General features: G+C 38.7%; 1 protein-coding gene and 1 non-coding gene across 2 annotated transcripts in view; one reads left to right on the forward strand and one right to left on the reverse strand.

Annotated features, from left to right (window-relative positions):
- Positions 1 to 19,141, forward strand: part of ALG14 (ALG14 UDP-N-acetylglucosaminyltransferase subunit) — a 102,199-nt gene that overhangs the window by 51,864 nt on the left and 31,194 nt on the right. The window lies entirely within an intron of this gene.
- Positions 17,898 to 18,001, reverse strand: LOC125174176 (U6 spliceosomal RNA). Its single transcript, XR_007155305.1, has one exon. It is a non-coding gene; the product is annotated as a U6 spliceosomal RNA (small nuclear RNA).

A 19,141-nucleotide genomic window follows, 5' to 3' on the forward strand; every position in this document is an offset into this window, starting at 1 on the left:
TGATGGAAATTTTTTTAAAAAATCAGTTTGGTTGGTGTGTTTGTGTTGTCTATTCCTGGATTCTTTGTTTCATTGATCTCTGTGTCTGTCCCTCTGCCAGTTCGCTATTATGAATGCTATAGCTGTATAGGAAGTGTTAACAGTGTGATTTCTCCCACTTTATTCTTTTTCAAAATCGTTTTAGCTATTCCAGTTCCTTTGCCTTTCTATCAGATTTTAGAATAAGCTTGTGTACATATACAATAAAATTTTGTCAGGATTTTGTTAGGAATTACATTATATGTATAAATCATTTCTTGGGAAATCAGCATTTCTACTATATTGAGTCTTCCAATCCATGGCCATGGATGTGTCTGCACTTATTTAGGTCTTCTTTTATTTCTTTCATTATCATTTTGTAATTTTCAGCATACACACACACAACATACATGCTTTTGTTTTAATTGATATGTTGGTATTTTACTTTTTTTGGAATGATTGTAAATTTTAAATGGTAATTGCGCTTTTAATTTTGGTTTTGGTATGTTTGTTGCTAACATAGAGAAATACCATTGACCTTTTTTTTTAATCTCATATCCTGTGATCTTGCTGAACTCACTTATTAAATTCTAGGAGTATTTATTTTTTATTTAAAAAAACATTTTTTTAATGCCCATTTATTTTTGAGGTGGGGGGAGGGGCAGAGAGAGGGAGACACAGAATCCAAAGCAGGCTCCAGGCTCTGAGCTCTCAGCACAGAGCCCATTGTGAGGCTCAAACTCACGAGCTGTGAGATCATGACCTGGGCCAAAGTTGGACACTTAACCAACTGAGCCACCCAGGCGCCCCTATTTATTCCTATTTTTTTAAATATAATTTGTCAGGTTAGCTAACGTATGGTGTATACAGTATGCTCTTGGTTTCAGGAGTAGATTCCCGTGATTCATTGCTTACATACAACACCCAGTGTTCATCCCGACAAGTGCCCTCCTCAGTGCCCATCACCCTTTTTCTCCTCCCCTCCACGCCCCCATCAACCTTCAATTTGTTCTCTGTATTTAAGAGTCTCTTATGACTTGCCTCCCTCTCTGTTTGAAACTATTTTTTTCCCTTTCCTTCCCCCATGGTCTTCTGTTAAGTTTCTCAACATCCACATATGCGTGAAACAGGTGATGTCTGTCTTTCTCTAACTTATTTCACTTAACATAATACCCTCTAGTTCCATCCACGTTGTTACAAATGGCAAGATTTCATTTTTTCATTGCCAAGTAGTATTCCATTGTATATATAAGCCACATTTTCTTTATCCATTCATCAGTTGATAGACATTTGGGCTCTTTCCATAATTTGGCTATTATTGATAGCTCTGCTGTAAACATTGAGGTACATGTGCCCCTATGAGTCAGCACAAATCCTAGGAGTTTTAAAATAGATTTCCTGGGACTTTCTAGATAATCATGTATTCTGCAAAAAGAGAAAGTTTTATTTTTTCCCTTCCAACCAGTATATCATTTATTTCCTTTTCTTGCCTTATTACACTGACTACTACTTCTAGTACTATATTGAATAAGCATGTATCTTTCTCTTGTTCCAAATTTTAGGGCGGTGCATTCAGTCTTTCACCACTAAGGATGATGTCAGCTGTGGGTTTTTTATAGATGCTCTTTGTCAAGTTGGGAAAGTTTCCATTATGTATTAGTTAGGGTTCTCCAGAAAAACTGAACCAGAGCCAATAAGATAGGATATTACTCAGGCTTTTTGTTCTAGTCAGGTCTTCAATTGATTGGATGAGGAACATCCACATTAGTAGGGAGAACAATCTGCTTTACTCATTCTACCAATTCAGTTATTAATTTCACCCCAAAATACCCTCACAGACATACCCAGCATGAAGTTTGACCAAATGTCTGGGCACCCCATTGCCAAACTTGACACATAATATTAATCATCACAACTTCTGTTCATGATTTGCTGCAAATGAAAAAAAATTAATATCATTAATGACACAATGAGTTTTGTCACTTTTTTTTTTTTTGAGAGAGCAGGGCAGAGAGGCAGAAGGAAGGAGAGAGAGAGTTTTAATCACTGTGGAGCCTGATGCAGGGCTCAGTCCCCCAACCCTGAGATAATGACCTGAGCCAAAACCAAGAGTTGGACGCTCAACCTACTGAACCAGCCAGGTGCCCCTTGTCATTTATTTTTGTTGCATCAGTTAATACATGGGATCATGTGATCTTTCTTTAGCCTATTAATATGGTGCATTACATTGATTTTCAGATATTGAAACATACTTTCATTCCTGGAATAAATCTCACCTGATCATGGTATATAATTCTTTTTATATATACATGGATTTGATTTGCCAGTAACTTGTTGAGAATTTTTATGATGATAGTTGTGAGGGATGTTGGTGTTTAGCTTTCTGTTTTGAACTGCCTTTGTCTGCTTTTGGTCATGAAATTATATTGGCCTTATAAAATGATTAGGAAGTGTTTCACCCTGTTTGTTTCCTGGAAGAGATTGTTTAGAATTGATGTTAATTTTCCTTTAAATGTTTGGTAAAATACCCCAGTTAAGCCATCGGGCCCTGAAGATTTCTTTTTCAGAAGCTTTTTAGCAGTCATAAGAATATTCAGATTATCTGTCTCATTTTGGGTGAATTTTGGTAGTTTGTGATTTTCAAGGAATTGTTCCATTTCATCTATATTATCACATTCACATGCATAGAGTTGTTTGTGTTATTCCCTTATTGTCCTTTTGTTGTTGTTGTTTTTACAGCTTTAGGATCTGTAATTATACCCTCTGTTTCTTGATATTGGCAAAGTCTGTCTTCCCTTTTTTCTCTTTTTATGTTTGTTAGTCTTGACAATAGTGATCTTTGTAAAGAATCAGCTTTTTGTTTCATTTCTTTTCTCTGTTCTTTATTATTTCTTTTCTCCTGTTTGCTTTAGGATAATTTTGCTCTTCTTTTTGGGGGATTGTTTTCTGTTTTTTAAGTAGGCTCCATGCACAGCACGGAGCCCAATGTGGGGCTTAAACCCAGGACCCTGAGATCAAGACCTGAACTGAGATTAAGAGTCAGACACTTACACGACTGAACCACCCAGGTATCACTTTTTTTGGTTTCTTAAGGTAGAAGCTTAGGTTATTGATTTAGGACCTTTCCTCTTTTCTAATGTAAGCATTTAGTGCCACAGATTTCTCTTTCAGCACTGTTTTAGTTTCATCCTGCTAATGTAGATATGTTGCATTTTTATTTGGTTCTGAGTATTTTTTTATGTCCTTTGAGACTTCCTCTTTGACCGATGGATTATTTAGAGTGCTTTGCTTAATTTTTGACTATTTAGCGTCTTTTTTCCTATTATACTTCTGTTACTGATTTCACGTTTGATCCCATTGTGATCACGAAACATGCTTTTGGGTTTTTTTTGGTTTTTTTTTTAAATTTTTTACATTTATTCATTTTTGAGAGACAGAGAGAGACAGAGCACAAGTGGAGGAGGGGCAGAGAGAGAGAGGGAGACATAGAATCTGAAGCAGGCTCCAGGCTCCGAGCTAGAGCCCGATGCAGGGCTCGAACTCACAAACCGCGAGATCATGACCTGAGCCGAAGTCAGACGCTCAACCGACTGAGCCACCCAGGCGCCCCTCATGCTTTGTTTTTAAATATGTGGAGGTCTGTTTTATGAGCCAGGATACAATCTATCTTGGTGAATATTCCACGGGTGCTTGAAAAGAATGTGTATTCTGCTGTTGTGTGGAGTGTTCTGGAATTTCCTGTTAAATGGCATTGGTGGACAGTGTTGTTGAGTTCTTCTGTGTCTTTGCTGATTTTTTATTTAACAGGTCTACTGATAGCCACAAGAGACACGGAACACGTTTTTGTTAGCCCTTCTAAAACCATGGCTAAAATAGTCCCCTTGATCTTGGCCCTTCATACTCTGTTCTAAGCCCTTTCCCCCCTAGTGTAATAGACATGTTGATATTACAGTAATATGAATTTTCAGTATTCCTTGTAGTTCATTGTTTCCATCTTAAAACCCAAATATTTCTTCACTATTGTGTCTTCTTTAGTTTCTCCTGAAGGTAGGCCTCTTTGAGTCAGTCTTTGAGTGAGTAGACTGATCTCCTACTCTCTTGAAAACATACTCCTAAGGAAAAATTAGTTTGTTTCAAGGAGAAGAAGAGAAAGTTGAATTTGTGAGGTTGCTAATCATTAAACTACAGTAAAAGGACTGCTTATGTTGGGGGGAAAATCTGTACAGTTCTTTAGGGCAAGGGCTGTGTGTTTTTGTGTTTCCCATGGTCCCTTCCTAGAAAAGTGCCTTCCACATATTTGTGGAATGACTTCAAAATAAATGAATGAATACTGGATGATGTGAGTCATCACAAAAACAAAGCCGCCCACTCCCTAAACTGGTACTCTTCTCAGGCTTTATTGAGAGTTTGGAAAACCAGAAGGGTTTCCCAAGTCTGCGGTGTTTGATTACTGGCTTCATTCCAGCCTGGCTATTGTTAAATGAAATATGCAAAGAAAGCATTCTGCATACAAAAATGAAACCTGATTTAATTTTTAAATCAAGTAAACAATAAATTTCAGATTCTACATGTATAACAAATTGGAAAGAATTGGTCCATTTCAGCCTAATACTCTGCCTCTTTGCCTGAAGCTGAAGCTGGTTTAATTCACCATGACAAATTTAGATGTATTTATTACATGTACGATCATGCTTTGTATGAAAGAAGGCCATTATTTTACTTAGTTAGTTTTTCCCATGTTCCATACCCAGTTGGAGGAGTGAAATTTCTAAGTTCAGTAGCAAGTTGATGACATGGAGAGTGGGTTATTGTCCATACCATGATTTTTTTTTCATTAGATAGTTTCTGTGGTGAGCCACAAACTATAATTACCACTGTTTGCATAGTATATAAAAATTTTATTGGCCTGTTGATTGACATGTGTTTGAAACATTAAGAAGTCAATTAACTTCTTGTTGATAAGCCAGAATCCTTACAGTAAATTTCTTTTCCCGCTGGATTGCTGTTAGTTTCATTCTCTTTGTATAATGACCTTCATCTGGTATTATATTTTTGGGTGATCAAAAACCTTTATAATGTGTTCAAAGGAAACTTAGCTAGACAAAGAAAGGGTCAGCTGACCCAAGATGCCTATCTATAAATGGAGTAAAGTGAGAATAAGACTTTTCCAGCCAAGTCAAATAAGAAACGATTAGACCACAGTTGTCTACAATTAATGAAATCATACTTGGGAGACATTTGTTTAAATTCATTCAGTTCCTGTACCTCTGTTAACCAGTCCCCTGTACCACCTTAAAGTGATGCCAGTGTTCCTTTTTCCCAGCTTGTATTTCTCCTCAGTACACGCATTGTAAACTTCACAACTTTCATAAAGGTATGGAAGAACAAACTGAGTATCGTGATACGTGCATTTAGCAAGTCTGACGATGGTCAGAGTCCACTGTGAGAAGTGATTTTATGTGAAAATCCTCCCACGTATCTGGTTTCTTATGACTGACAGACTGCCTTTCCCAGCTGCATGGTGAAATTACCAGCTGTGCCACTGACACATTGGCTGGGTGACAACCCGTAGCTGCTTCCATCCACAAATGAGGTATTTAATTTAAACGTTATGACTTCTGTTTCACATTTTGAGTGACCTCAGAACAAAATCTGGGTCAAAATTAGGCTGTATATCATCAGAGATTGCTTTGAGTTGTTTTTCTTTTTCTTCATTTTGGGGGACTCTCCAAAGCTTGAAAATGATTTTTCTTTCCTTTCTAAATTGATCCTTTTTCCACTTGGCAAACGTGACGTTTTTCCTCTCTGCAGAAGCCAGCGTGGCTTTGCCTACCGGTTTTCTCTCCCGTTTCACTCTGCCTGCGTCACTCTCTGACTTGTCACTGTGCCAGTCCATCACAGGCACTTGTGAGCTCCAGGGCCTGGTGGGGCCTCTTCCTTTCAGGGTGAAAGCTAGCATGTTTTCCTAAGGATAACAATGTGGCTACAGTGAAAACAAAAATGAACGCCGAAGGAAAAGGAATTCAGTGGCGAGAGGATGAGAAAGGGAAGCGCGATGAAAACAAAGCTGTTTCCAAAGAAAGGGCTCACGTGTGGTCAGAGGCAGGGAACTGGGAGAGCTCTGGCCTTGCGGGAGAGAATGGTGGGAGGCACTGGTTGGCTAAGTGAGAACAGAGGGTGGGATGAAGAGAAAGAAAATCTTTGAAACAATCTTCAGTTAAATATGTGATTCCTAGAATCAGTTTCACAGCCTCTGAAGGGCCTTCTTTAAAGTTTCAAATGAATGGGGATAGCTCTATTTCTATAGCATCTGAAAATCAATAAACGCCCGTTTTAGCTTAGCATTTTAAAAACCTCCATCTGGTGTGAGGGAAAAAGGATTAAGAAGGGAACGCAGAAAACACAAATAATTGAGTATGGGATGGGAGCGGTCCCAGTCAAGTGCCCTCATTAAAGATTTGGAGATGTCTAGAACCAGAGCTCCTATGGAAGCAGCCTGGAGAAATTAAATGCAGTCTCTGAACTTGAGGAAAGGTGGGATGTGTTACTCATCTTGGCAATCCCAGCACCTGTTAAAAAGAAGTTGGCGAGGGAAGGATATAGGAAGGAAAGAGTCAAAGCACTGCATAACTGCTCCTTGGTTAACTTTTGCCCCCACTAAATTAATCCCTGGAATTCATCTAAGGATTTTTTGATAACATTTAAATATTGCCTTTGTCAAAGAAAGCAAAAGGAAGTGGCAAGTTTCACATTCATCTTAAGCAGAATACTGTTGCTTTATTTTCTTCATTGAGGTGAAATTCACACAGCATAAAATTAACCATTTTAAAGTGTACGATTCAGTGGCAGTGAGTACATGCACAGTGTTGTACAGCCACCACCTGTATTAGGCTCCAAAACATTTTCATGAACAGTTGCTTTACTTTAATGCCTGAGTGTCCTGGAACAACTTAGGGCTTTACCTTATTTTAAAAAATACATAGATATAGATATAAATATATAGATATTCATGTATAGATATGTGTGTATATCGATAGAGATTTATCTAGATATATATCTATAGAGATAGAGATACACACACACACACACACACACACACACACCCTAAGTATACATGCATACAGTGTATACATGCAAACACTAGTCAGTGTTTTGTAACAGTCTCTGGGGACTAAATGCCATCTTCTTCATAGTCTGTCTTTTGGATTTCTTATTGCCCTCCCCACAAGTCATTGGGTGAAACCATACCTTTTTAGGCTAGCATTTCCTCTTTGGTAGCTGCTTTTTTGTGATTTTTCTCCTGGCCTCCTGGTATAATCCTTATTTTTTGTAGCATGAATACAGTGAAGCTTCCTGGTCATGAATTTCTTTTTCTAGTGTTAGACATGTATGAAGTTAAATCAGCTGTGGAAAAGTTACTACTTCACTACGTGGAGTATGGGTGTTAAGATTCTCCTTACACCAGGACAGCATTTTATTAGATGTCAGCCACATGCTTCTCGCCTTCCATGGAGCCTTTTCCACAGGGTCAAAAGGACAAACTCTGATTTTCTCTAAGACACATTGGCAAATAATTATAAAAATATTCTTCAAAAAGACTTTCCAGTCAGCGTTGATAACTATGATTATCCTTGGTTTACTAAGGGGAACGAGTAAACACCTTGCAAATTTCAAACACTATTGTGGCTTACACAAAAAGATACTTTAGCATTCTTGTTTAAAGGAGTGGAAGGGTTGGATTAGAAATAGGCCAGAGAACTTGAACTGGTATTGCACACTCTTAAAAACAGTAGGAAGTCGGGTGCCTGGGTGGCTCAATTGGTTAAGCATCCGACCTTGATCAGGTCATGATCTCACAGTTCGTGAGTTTGAGCCCCGCATTGGGCACTGTCAGGGCAGGGCCTACTTGGGATTCTGTCTCTCCTTCTCTCTGTCCCTTCCCTGCTTTCACTTTCTTTCTCTCTCTCTCAAAACAAATTAATAAACTTAACAAATAGCAAGAAGTTCCCTGCTGATAAGACCTTTGAATTATAGGAAGAACATGTGGATCATTCCTTTTGAGAAGTGTGAATACTACGTTTATAAGTTTCATATGTCATGATGTCACAAATTCCGTATTCTATCATAAAGAATGAAATCTGTGGCAGGATCAGCTGTAGAGTTGCAAAGGGCAGCAAATTCCATTTGTTACCAGAATACCGTTTTGCATTCTTGGTCTTCCTGATTTCACCTTTAAGCCATTTATACAGATGTTTCACAAAGCAATTTTTTGCAAGTGTTTATAGCTGACAGTTTGTGAAAACACATTTGCTCTTATGGGCTAAATAATTGCTTTTCTCTAAAGACAGGTGTCACATGCTCAGATCAATTGTGTCCACATCTTCAAAGCTCCAGATGCTGTTTTTCTAAAGATTTGCTTACACGATACCGGATTTTGTAGATAAGTCTTGTTAGTGGAGGCAGCACCCGAAGCTCAAGGGACTTGATCTGTTGCTGTTTTTATTATTCCTAAGCCAACTGTCCTGTTTTAGCTTTTCAAGGAGCTGTGATTCACCTGTGTGCAGTCACATGGGGAGAAAAAAGTTCCTCACTGTTCACTGCCAAAGGAGGCCAGAAGTGGGGCAGGGTGGGGGCTGGGAGTCCGTGGAGGTGTGGATTTCCCTTCTCTCTCTGGGAACTGGGTGAGGCTTCTATGTGGCACACTTCCAATCTTCGGGTCATAGGAGAATTCCCCCTTTTTATTTTACAGGCTTCATGAAGAATTTCCCCTGAGTATTTGCTTCACATTTTTTCTTTAAATTTCCATAGTATTGTTTTCTCTGGTTTGCATCCATGTGCTATATCTTAGTTGTGGTACGGGAGAAAAAGTGCCATACTGGGAATCAGGAGGTTTGGGTTTTACTATCAGCTTTGTCGATAATTAGGTGTGTGACTTGAAACTAATCATCGGGCCTCTCTGAGCTTAGTTTCTCCTCCCTATCAAATGGGAATGATAAAAGACCACAGTCTAAGAAGCACAAATGTCAGATCCACTTGCTTTTAAACAGGCCACTCTCTCTGCTGAGAAGGTGATTGCCTACCACTCAAAACTGCTAACTCCTCACCTCCTGCTGGAATGACTTCATGCTCCTTGAACGTACTACACCTCATAGTGTCATAGATAGAGTGGAAGCCCAAAATGTGTTCTTGAAATTGTGATGGTGACTTAGCTCTTAGATTCTTTCTGGGGTTCCTCACAGTTTATTCAAGGAACACCTATCACTCACATACATGCATTCAAAAGCTTGGTTATGCGCCTGCCGTCTTGCCTATCCAATAGCCTTCTCTCTTGTGTCTCTTTTCATGCTTTGACCATTCTTTCTTTCTGCCTCTCTCTCATTCACACCTCTGACCTCCCAGAGGGATCCACGTTGAAGCCCCAGTTTTCATCTTCCCCTTGACATCCTCTCCTACCTTACTTTCTTTACAAAGACCCTGGGGTTTAGCCTGTTAACCTCCAATCTTGGGCAGCTGCCTTGATCAGTTTCTGCTACGGAAACTATACTGTTACCTCAGGTCTATTGAGAAATAGAACTTAGTTTTAATTTTTAACAGTTCTGTCCCTTTTTTCTGTCCCTGAACCCAGCGCACTCACCTTTGTTTGAAGGGTTTTGTTGCTGTTGGCTGTAGGAAGCAGATAGGTGTTGACAAAAACTCGAAGCATTATGAGATAGATGTGTAAGAGCTTATGGGTCACTGATGGACTTCATCCAGATGTGAATTGGATAAGGTTTTTCCCAGTGCCTATTCTTCGTCTACTTCAGTAAGCTCTTTTTTTCATTTCTAAGACAAGCACTCCTCAGGCCTCCTGACTCTTCTTTTTTATCAGCTAATTCTGAAGCAGACTGATGCTCTTTGGGCCACATACAGATACAGACATGTTTTGTCTTATTCATATAGTTGGTCAGTAGTTGGACCATGTAGTTGATCAGCATATTTCACATTGCACAAAACCCACATTTCTGGCTCTTTTTGAAAAATTGGAAGGGCACGTGACCACAGTGCAAAAATTAGCCAGAGCTCACTAGTGACTTCCCCATGCAGGATATGTGGTCTGTGTGGTCTCTTACCTCTGTTTCACTTATGTGTGGGCTCCCTGAGTGGACCGTGTTGCTTTCTAGCCTTCACACTCTGTCTTGAGGACCATAAAGGGTGGTAGCAGTATAAAGGGGTGACTGGTAGGTCTCATACACATCATGAAGGACTAGACGCAGGTCATGTTAGTGAGGGCAGTAGGCTTATTATGCACAGTATCAAGACAAATCTGCTGTCCCTGAACCCTTCCTCTTTAGAGTCCTAGAGCCTGTGACAGAAGAGTTAATACTTGTAAAATTGCTTATTATTATTATCTTGGTGGATTTCTATATACAAAGATCAATGTGTTTCTTCATATTTCCCTTCTTCTTTTTGTTAGAATAGTCACAGTAAGTTATTCCCTGGTGGGGATACTTGTACACATAGAATCATAAACTTGTACAGATAATACCTTAGCAATGATTTAATCTCATACTCTCTTTTTAAAGCGTAGATAATAGAGTTAAGAGGGGGGGATGCCTTGTCCAGAGTCTTAGGACTAATAGCAAAGCATGCACAAGAAAAACCAGTTCTTCTCACTCCCAGCTCCAGGCTCAGCTCTAGGCTACACTACAAATGAAACATAGATTTCTCTCCTCTCTAAGGGTAACCAAGTATATATTCTTTACATGGAAAAGAGGAAATGGGCTTGGGCAACACACATACTGGGGTTCAGAATCTAGGTCTGCCATTCTGATATTTAGGCAAGCTTAAGTGACCTGTTTAATGTCCATAAACTTCCTTTTCTTCATCTTTACAACAGGAACCATAACAACTACTTCACAGTCTTATGTGAACAAAACTAGTATGTACATAAGGGTCCTTCGTGATAATTCCTAGGTCCTCCTCCGCCCCCTTGGTCACTAGGTTAAATGTTCTCTTCCAAAAACCGAGAGGCTAACAAGGAGTTAATTTTTTTTTTTCTTTAACTTAAGCCAAGGAATGTCTGCACAGTGCCCAGCTTGGATGATGTGGTATGCCTAACTGTTTTCATGTTGATTTTCATGCCACAGTGAGCCCCTTCAGGCATGAAAACAACCAAGGATTATTTGCTTCTCTGTTCTTTCTTTTTTGGCTCTCTTGTTGTATTTTCATCACAGTCTCCAGCCCTTCCAAAAGCAGTCTGTCAGGATTTACCAGTGAATCTCAGCTTTCTTCTGCTGGGCCACCATTCAAGGACATCTTTCTGAATCAAGGAGGAGCTCATCAACATGGGACTGATTCTCAGTTACATAATTCATTCCCTCATTTCTGGAAGCTTCTTCTGAGCTTTGCCTTATACTGTCATTCTATCCAGATCTGTCCCTTCTGTGAACTCCTCTTGAACTTATAAGTTAGCGTGTAATTGTTTTCTAGTCATCTTAACCTCTGTTAATTTTCTCCTTCCCCAGATTAGATTGTGAGCACTTTAAGGTTCAAAAACTAAGTCTTCTGGTTTTGTCGTTATCCCCTACAGAGTTTAGTGATGTGTCAGGTGCTTAGAGAGGTCTTTCATTAATAACTCACACGGAGGGAACTGGAACACACTGTGATAGAAATTAGCCACTCCTGATCTCAGCTCCCACCAAAGCACTGTCTTCCTTCTTGGTCGGTCAGCTAAATATCTCCGCTTCTACTACCCCCCTTTTGTCCCTCTTGATTCCACTGAGAAGTGAATTGTGATCCACTGCTTCCTGGGACATCTTTATTACTGGGACTCTCTCCATCCCCACTAGCCAGGTGTGCCGTGTCCTCCTACTTACCAAAAAGCATGGGATCTTGGACCTCACCTCTCCTCAGAGTGCCACGGCAAGTTTAAAATGGCTGAGCTCTCTTCATATTGAAAAGGGTTAGGAAACATAACCAAGCCTTAGGAACTCAGGTCTTCCTTTATTGCCATTCTGCCAAAATGCTGCTTGATTCTTAAGGAAAATGTTATTCATTGAATTATTTTTTATTTTTGAAAAGGACCTGCAACTATCAATGTAGACTTTTCTTTTTCTTTTTCTTTTTTTTAATGCTTATTTATTTATTTTGAGAGAGTGTGAGAGAGAGAATTCCAAGCAGGTTCTGCTCTGTGAGGACTCAATCTCACAAACTATGAGATCATGACCTGAGCCGACATTAAGACTTGGACACTTAACTGGGGCGCCTGGGTGGCGCAGTCGGTTAAGCGTCCGACTTCAGCCAGGTCACAATCTCGCGGTCTGTGAGTTCGAGCCCCGCGTCGGGCTCTGGGCTGATGGCTCAGAGCCTGGAGCCTGTTTCGGATTCTGTGTCTCCCTCTCTCTCTGCCCCTCCCCCGTTCATGCTCTGTCTCTCTCTGTCCCAAAAATAAATAAACGTTGAAAAAAAAAATTTAAAAAAAAAAAAGGCTTGGACACCTAACGACTGAGCTACCCAGGCACCCTGATGTAGAATTGCTTTCTGATGCCATCTCCTTGGATGTTAAGACCTAGGTATCAGAGCAAGATTTTACTGATTATAATCTGAACGTCTATCCTTTGAAGTTCTTTATTTCTGAATTACTATTTTATAAGCTTGCTATTATTTACAGCTGGTTATAATTATTTGCAAATAAATTATTCACAAGTGTGTTACTATTTTTCATCAAATAACTGCTGTGAGCTGGGCACCGTGGATGACCGAGATGACAACGAGACATGGAGGGCATTTATGCTCAGAGGGGTATAGAATGTAGGAAGCAGGCATGGCCCCAAGAGCAAGGCTAGGAAGGAGGGATCATGCGGACTAGGGACTCAACTGGCTGACTTCCGTCAGGGTTCTAGACAGAAACATCATTGCGATTATTCGGAGGTGTTTTAAATCCCAAGCCCTCTTTTGGAGGTGAGAGCAGGTTTATGAGCCATTATCCCATTTTTCCCGGCTGCACAAACTACATAGTGAAGAATATGGCATGAGGCTTCAGCATGTCTGTCAGAATAGTTCCAGAAGGCAGGAGCAGCAAATGTACTTCAAAGAACCTAGAACAAATAGCCATTTAAGACAGTTTTTAAATCCATAGCAGATCAGGCACTACAAGAAGAAGCCTGTTTCCCAGCCAAACAGTGAACAATCCTAAAAGTCCAGGCTCCCTGGACTTGTGGGAGTAATTAGAACTTGTTCAGTAATCAGCCAATTTGGATTTCTGAGAATGATTCTAAACGCAAAAATATAAAAGTTGGGTAAAGTAAACTAACCATTGCTTCATAGTTGAATCGCATAATTCATTTAGAGAATCATAAAGTTAGAAATGCTGGAGGGTCTTTTATTTGGTTTTTGGGTTTTGGGTTTTTTTTTTTTTAAGGAAAAGTTATTTAAAAGCAGTGCTATTAAAATAAAAATAACTCCTGGCTAAAAATACATGCTAAAACATTTATCTCACTAGGGACCTGAAAACAGTTGAGTGACCAAGTTGGAGTCTAGCCCTCATTAGACCAATAAATTGGTTTTGGAACTCTGAAGTAATTATTTGATTTCTTTTGTCTACATAGCCAGTTCAGATTTGGGGTATTGTTTGCTTTAGTTGTTGGAAAAACTCTGTAAACATCCAGGTTCTGGTTGCTGTGTTTTTATTATAAAGCACGGGAAAATTACTTCCATCAGAAGAAATGAAGGGTTAGGATAAATTGTGAATAAACAATAGGTTTTGGTCAAGTTCCGATACAGGCTGCTTTTGATCCTGCACTGGAAAAATGAGACAATTCTATATTTACACATAAAGCAACCCTGATATCTGTAATAAAAGGGGAAGATTCTTCTGGATTATTTGTTTTGTTTTGTTTTGTTGTTTAATCAACAGGGTAGACACAAGAAAGGGTTGAACAGCATCTTACCAGATTATACTTTTTCCTGTGATATCATTTTTGATCTTTAAGTTTCCTCCCAGCTTTAAGAGTCTTTGATTCTTGATTCTAAAATGATGTACTAGGAAAGTCCACCAAAGCAGGGCTATTTGGAACAGGCCCAGTTGGCTCTGAAGCATAGATGTTCTCAAGAGGGGAAGCCAGTATATGAAGATGTGGTATGTGACTAACTTGTAGAATATTGCCTGATTAGAGGTACCCCAGAACTTTTCCTAACTCTGCTAACACACCCTTGGGGACCACCATATCTGGCATTTGTATGTCTTAGTAACCAATATGGAGAACTAATTATTAACTTAATGAGCAGCAAAACCTTACTGAGCTCTACTACAACAACATGGTAGCTTACTCTAATAAGAGAAAATGACTATAAGATAGTTCATAAAAGTTTAGTTCCAACTCCACTTCTGATTGAGTTGGATGTTATTATTTCCCTAAACTAGAGATTTGGGATTACAGTGACATTCACCAAAAGATCTAAATCATGTTTACATGAAAGTTCATATGATAAAACAATAATTAAATGAAGTTTGGTTAAATGTTTTCATGATTTTTACTTTCTATCACTTTGATTCATTAAAAGTGACGACTGAAGCAATAGTCACATTTAGTTTGTGAATTTCAGTAATAAGGAATGGTAAAGAATCTTAATCCTGTTTTATATGGAAGTAATTAGGGTATTTAGGTTTCTAGGCTAATTCAGATGCCCCCACCATCCCTCATTCTTTTCTGAGTTGGCTTTCTGATCATAGTGTGGCCAGATCAGCACAAAGTATTCTAAATATATGGTCAGAACAATTCCTCTGACTTTATTCAATTTCATTGTTTATACAATGAAGAACTTTTCTTGTTTTTATTTCTGCTAGGCCTGGTTGGAATTGGAATTCTATCTTCCAAATTTGTACAACCTTTCACTAAATGTGGAATGATATTCTGATATTTTTTTTTTGCCTTCCAGTCAACAATAAATTTCTTTTCTTTGTAGAACTTAGGAATAGCAAAAAGAACTAACTCATCCTTATGGTATTTTCTAATCCATAATACACAAATAGATGATCACATGGCTAATAGAAATGTTAGTATACTCGTTTGTTTCTTTCTCTCACTTTTTAAATTTTTTTTTAGAGCAATTTTAAGTTTACAGCAGAATTCAGCAGGAGGCACAGAAATTTCCCATATGCCCTCTGCCACTGTATACGCATAGCCTCTTCCATTGTCAGCATCCCGCACCAGAGTGGTACATTTATTACAACCGATGAACCTACACTGGCACATCATTATCACCCACAGTCCATAGTTAACACTATCTTTCACTCTTGGTGTTGTATATTCTGTAGGTGTTGACAAATGTATAATGACATGTATTTAGCATTGCAATTTCATACAAGATAGTTTTACTGCCTTAAACATCTTTTGTGCTATGCTTATTTATACTTCTTATGGGTGTGTACCCATTCTTATGGGTATTTTGTTGTTTTAGTTTGCATTTCCATAATGACATATGATGTGGAGCATCTTGTCATATGCTGGTTTGCCATCTGTCTATCTTCTTTGATGAAGTACCTGTTAAGATCTTTGGTCCATTTCTTAATTGGGTTGCTCATTTTCTTACTGTTAAGTTTTAAAACTTTTTTTTTTTGGTATATTTTGGGTACCAGTCCTTTACTAGGCACATATTTTATAAATATTTTCTCCCAGTCTGTGGCTTGTTCTTTCATTCTCTTGACAATGTCTTTTGAAGGAGAGAAATTTTTTATTTTATCGAAGGCCAGCATATCAATTATTTTTCTCATGGATCATGCCTTTGGTGTTATCTCTGAAAACAAGGTCATCTAGATTTTCTCCTATGTTATCTTCTAGGAATTTCATAGTTTTGCATTTTACATTTAGGTCTGTAATACATTTTGAGTTAGTTTTTGTGAAAGGTGTAGTGTCTGTGTCAAAGTTCTTTTTTGCACGTGGATATCCAGTTGTTGAAAAGGCTGTCTTTGCTCCATTGTGTTGCCTTTGCTCTTTTGTCAGATGTCAATTAATCGTATTCTGGCTCTCTGTTCTATTTTTTTTTTTATGTTTATTTATTTTTGAGAGAGAGAGACACACACACACACAGAGCGTTAGCGGGGGAGGGTCAGAGAGAGAGGGAGACACAGAATCCGAAGCAGGCTCCAGGCTCTGAGCTGTCAGCACAGAGCCCAACGTGGAGCTCGAACCCACGAACCGTGAGATCATGACCTGAGCCAAAGTTGGCTGCCCAACTGACTGAGCCACCCAGGCACCCCTCTCTGTTCTATTCTTTTAATCTATGTATCTCTTCTTTCACCAATACCACACTGTCTTGATTGTGTAGCTTTATAGTTAGTCTTGAAGTTGAATAGTGTTAGTCCTCCAACTTTGTTCTTCTTCAGTGTTGTGTTGGCTAGTCTCTGTCTTTTGCCTCTCTATTCAAACTTTAAAATCAGTTTGTTGAAATCCATAAGATAACTTGCTGAGATTTTGAGTGGGATTACTTTGAATCTGTAGATCAAATTGAGAAGAACTGACATCTGACAATATTGAGTTTTCCTATACACAAACGTAGAGTATCTCTCTATTTATTTAGTTCTTTGATTTTTTTTCATCTGAGTTTCATAGTTTTCTTCATATAGACAGATCTGAACATATTTTGTTAGATTTTTACCTAAGTATTTCATTGTTTAGGGTGCTAATGTAAATGGTAATATGTTTCTAACTTCTAAAGTCAGTGTTTAGTAGGAAAGTGATTAACTTTTTATGTATTAACCTTATATTCTATAACCTTGCTATAATCACTTATTCTGGGAATTTTTTGGTCAGTTCTTTCAGATATTCTACATAGATGATCATGCCATCTACAAACAAAGACAGTTTTATTCCTTCCTTCTTAATCAGTACATCTTTTATTTCTTTATCTTATTACATTGGCTAGGACTTCTAGTACAATGTTGAAATAGAGTGATGAAAAGGGACATCCCTGCTTTGTTCCTAATCTGAGTGGGAAAGCTTCTCACCATTAAGTATGTTAGCTGTAGGTTTTCTAGAAATATTCTTTATCAAATTGAGGAAGTTTTCATCTCTTCCTACTTTACTAAGAGCTTTTATCACAAATGGGTATTGGATTTTGTCAAATGCTTTTTCTCCATCTATTGATATTATCATGTGATATTTCTTCTTTAGCCCGTTGATGTGATACATTACATCAGTTGATTTTTGAATGTTGAAACCACCTTACATACATGGGATAAATCCCACTCGATTATGGTATATAATTATTTTTAAACATTGTTGGATTTGATTTGCTAATATTTTTATTGAGGATTTTTGCATCTATCTTCATGAGAGATACTGGTCTGTAGTTTTCTTTTCCTGTAATGTCATAGTCTGGTTTTAGTATTAGGGTAATTATGGTGTCCTAGAATAAGTTAGGAAGTATTCCTTCTATTTCTGTCCTCTGACAGAGATTGTGGAAAATTGGTATAATTTCTTAAAAATATGGTATACCTCAGGGACATCTGGGTGTCTCAGTCAGTTAAGTGTCCAACTCTTGATTTCGGCTCAGATCATGATCTCAGGGTCATGGGATCGAGCCCCACATTGGGCTCTGCTCTGAGCGTGGAGCCTGCTTAAGAGTCCCTTTCTCTCTCTATCACTTGCACTCACTCTCTCTTTTATTAAAAAAAAAAAAAAAGTGGGGCGCCTGGGTGGCGCAGTCGGTTAAGCGTCCGACTTCAGCCAGGTCACGATCTCACGGTCCGGGAGTTCGAGCCCCGCGTCAGGCTCTGGGCTGATGGCTCGGAGCCTGGAGCCTGTTTCCGATTCTGTGTCTCCCTCTCTCTCTCTGCCCCTCCCCCGTTCATGCTCTGTCTCTCTCTGTCCCAAAAATAAAATAAAAATAAATAAACATTAAAAAAAAAAGTGTACTTCATAAATTTGCATGTCATCCTTACACAAGGGCCATGCTAATCTCTGTATCATTCCAATTCTGGCATATGTGCTTTCAAAGCAAGTACTTTCTCCTTCAAGAAAAAAAAAATGTGTTTTCAACATTGAAAATGTTCTGAGTTTATAAGTACTGCTTTCTACAATCTCTTTTGGCTTTTTTGGGTACAAATTCACTGTGTCTATCACTGATAAAGATGGCTGGATTTCAACTTTATATTTTAGCGAATGGAAGATATTGAATGTTATACTACAGTATAGACCATGGTAGGATGGTCTGTCTGCTCATAGGAGTAGGGATGGGGATGATTGAGGACAAGTCTAAGCTGAGTCCTACATTTCTGACTTGGGTAAGTGAGTGAAATGAAGGATTAGCTTTAGATACATGCTGAATTTCAGTGGCCTTTGGAAGTGGGGATGTCCAATAGGCCAGTGGGTGTACTGTCAAAGCTCAGAGAACAATCTGGACTGTAAACATTGATTTGGCAACAGTTGAAAAGGATGGTTAAGAAGATATAAATGTTCGGCGCGCCTGGGTGGCTCAGTCAGTTAAGCATCTGACTTCGGCTCAGGTCATGATCTTGCGGTTTGTGGGTTTGAGCCCCGCATCGGGCTCTGTGCCGACGGCTCAGAGCCTGGAGCCTGTTTCGGATTCTGTGTCTCCCCCTCTCTCTCTGCCCCCCATGCTTATGCTCTGTCTCTCAATAATAAATAAACCTTAAAAAAATTTTTTTAAAGAAGATATAATGTTGGGAGAGCCTTCTTAATAAAGTCTGAGTTAAAAGTGTTGGGAGGATGGATCTAGAAGGAAGAAACGTAAGGCCAAGATGGCAATAGGGTGCAAGAGAAAATTGGTTATTGGAGGCACTAACTATAAAATTACTGTCTTTTCTCCTCTTCGTGAATGTTGAAGCCTCTTTTCAAGGAAGAGACTTATAACTCCAAATTTATTATTGCTATTTCTGATTATTTGGCTTAACAATTTCAGGTGCCCACTAAAGTCCAGAGATTATAATTCTTTTTAGCGTTTATTTTGGAATCACTTAAAATTCACACAAAAATTGCAGAAATGGTAGAGAATTCCTATATATCATTCATCCAGCTTCCACTAGGGTTGGCACCTTATGTAACCATAGTATAGTTATCACAATGACGATATTAACACTGGTATACAGTACTGTTAGCTAACAGTCTTTATTTGGATTTTACTA

Source organism: Prionailurus viverrinus, chromosome C1, assembly GCF_022837055.1.
Source record: "Prionailurus viverrinus isolate Anna chromosome C1, UM_Priviv_1.0, whole genome shotgun sequence".
Classification (NCBI taxonomy): domain Eukaryota; kingdom Metazoa; phylum Chordata; class Mammalia; order Carnivora; family Felidae; genus Prionailurus; species Prionailurus viverrinus.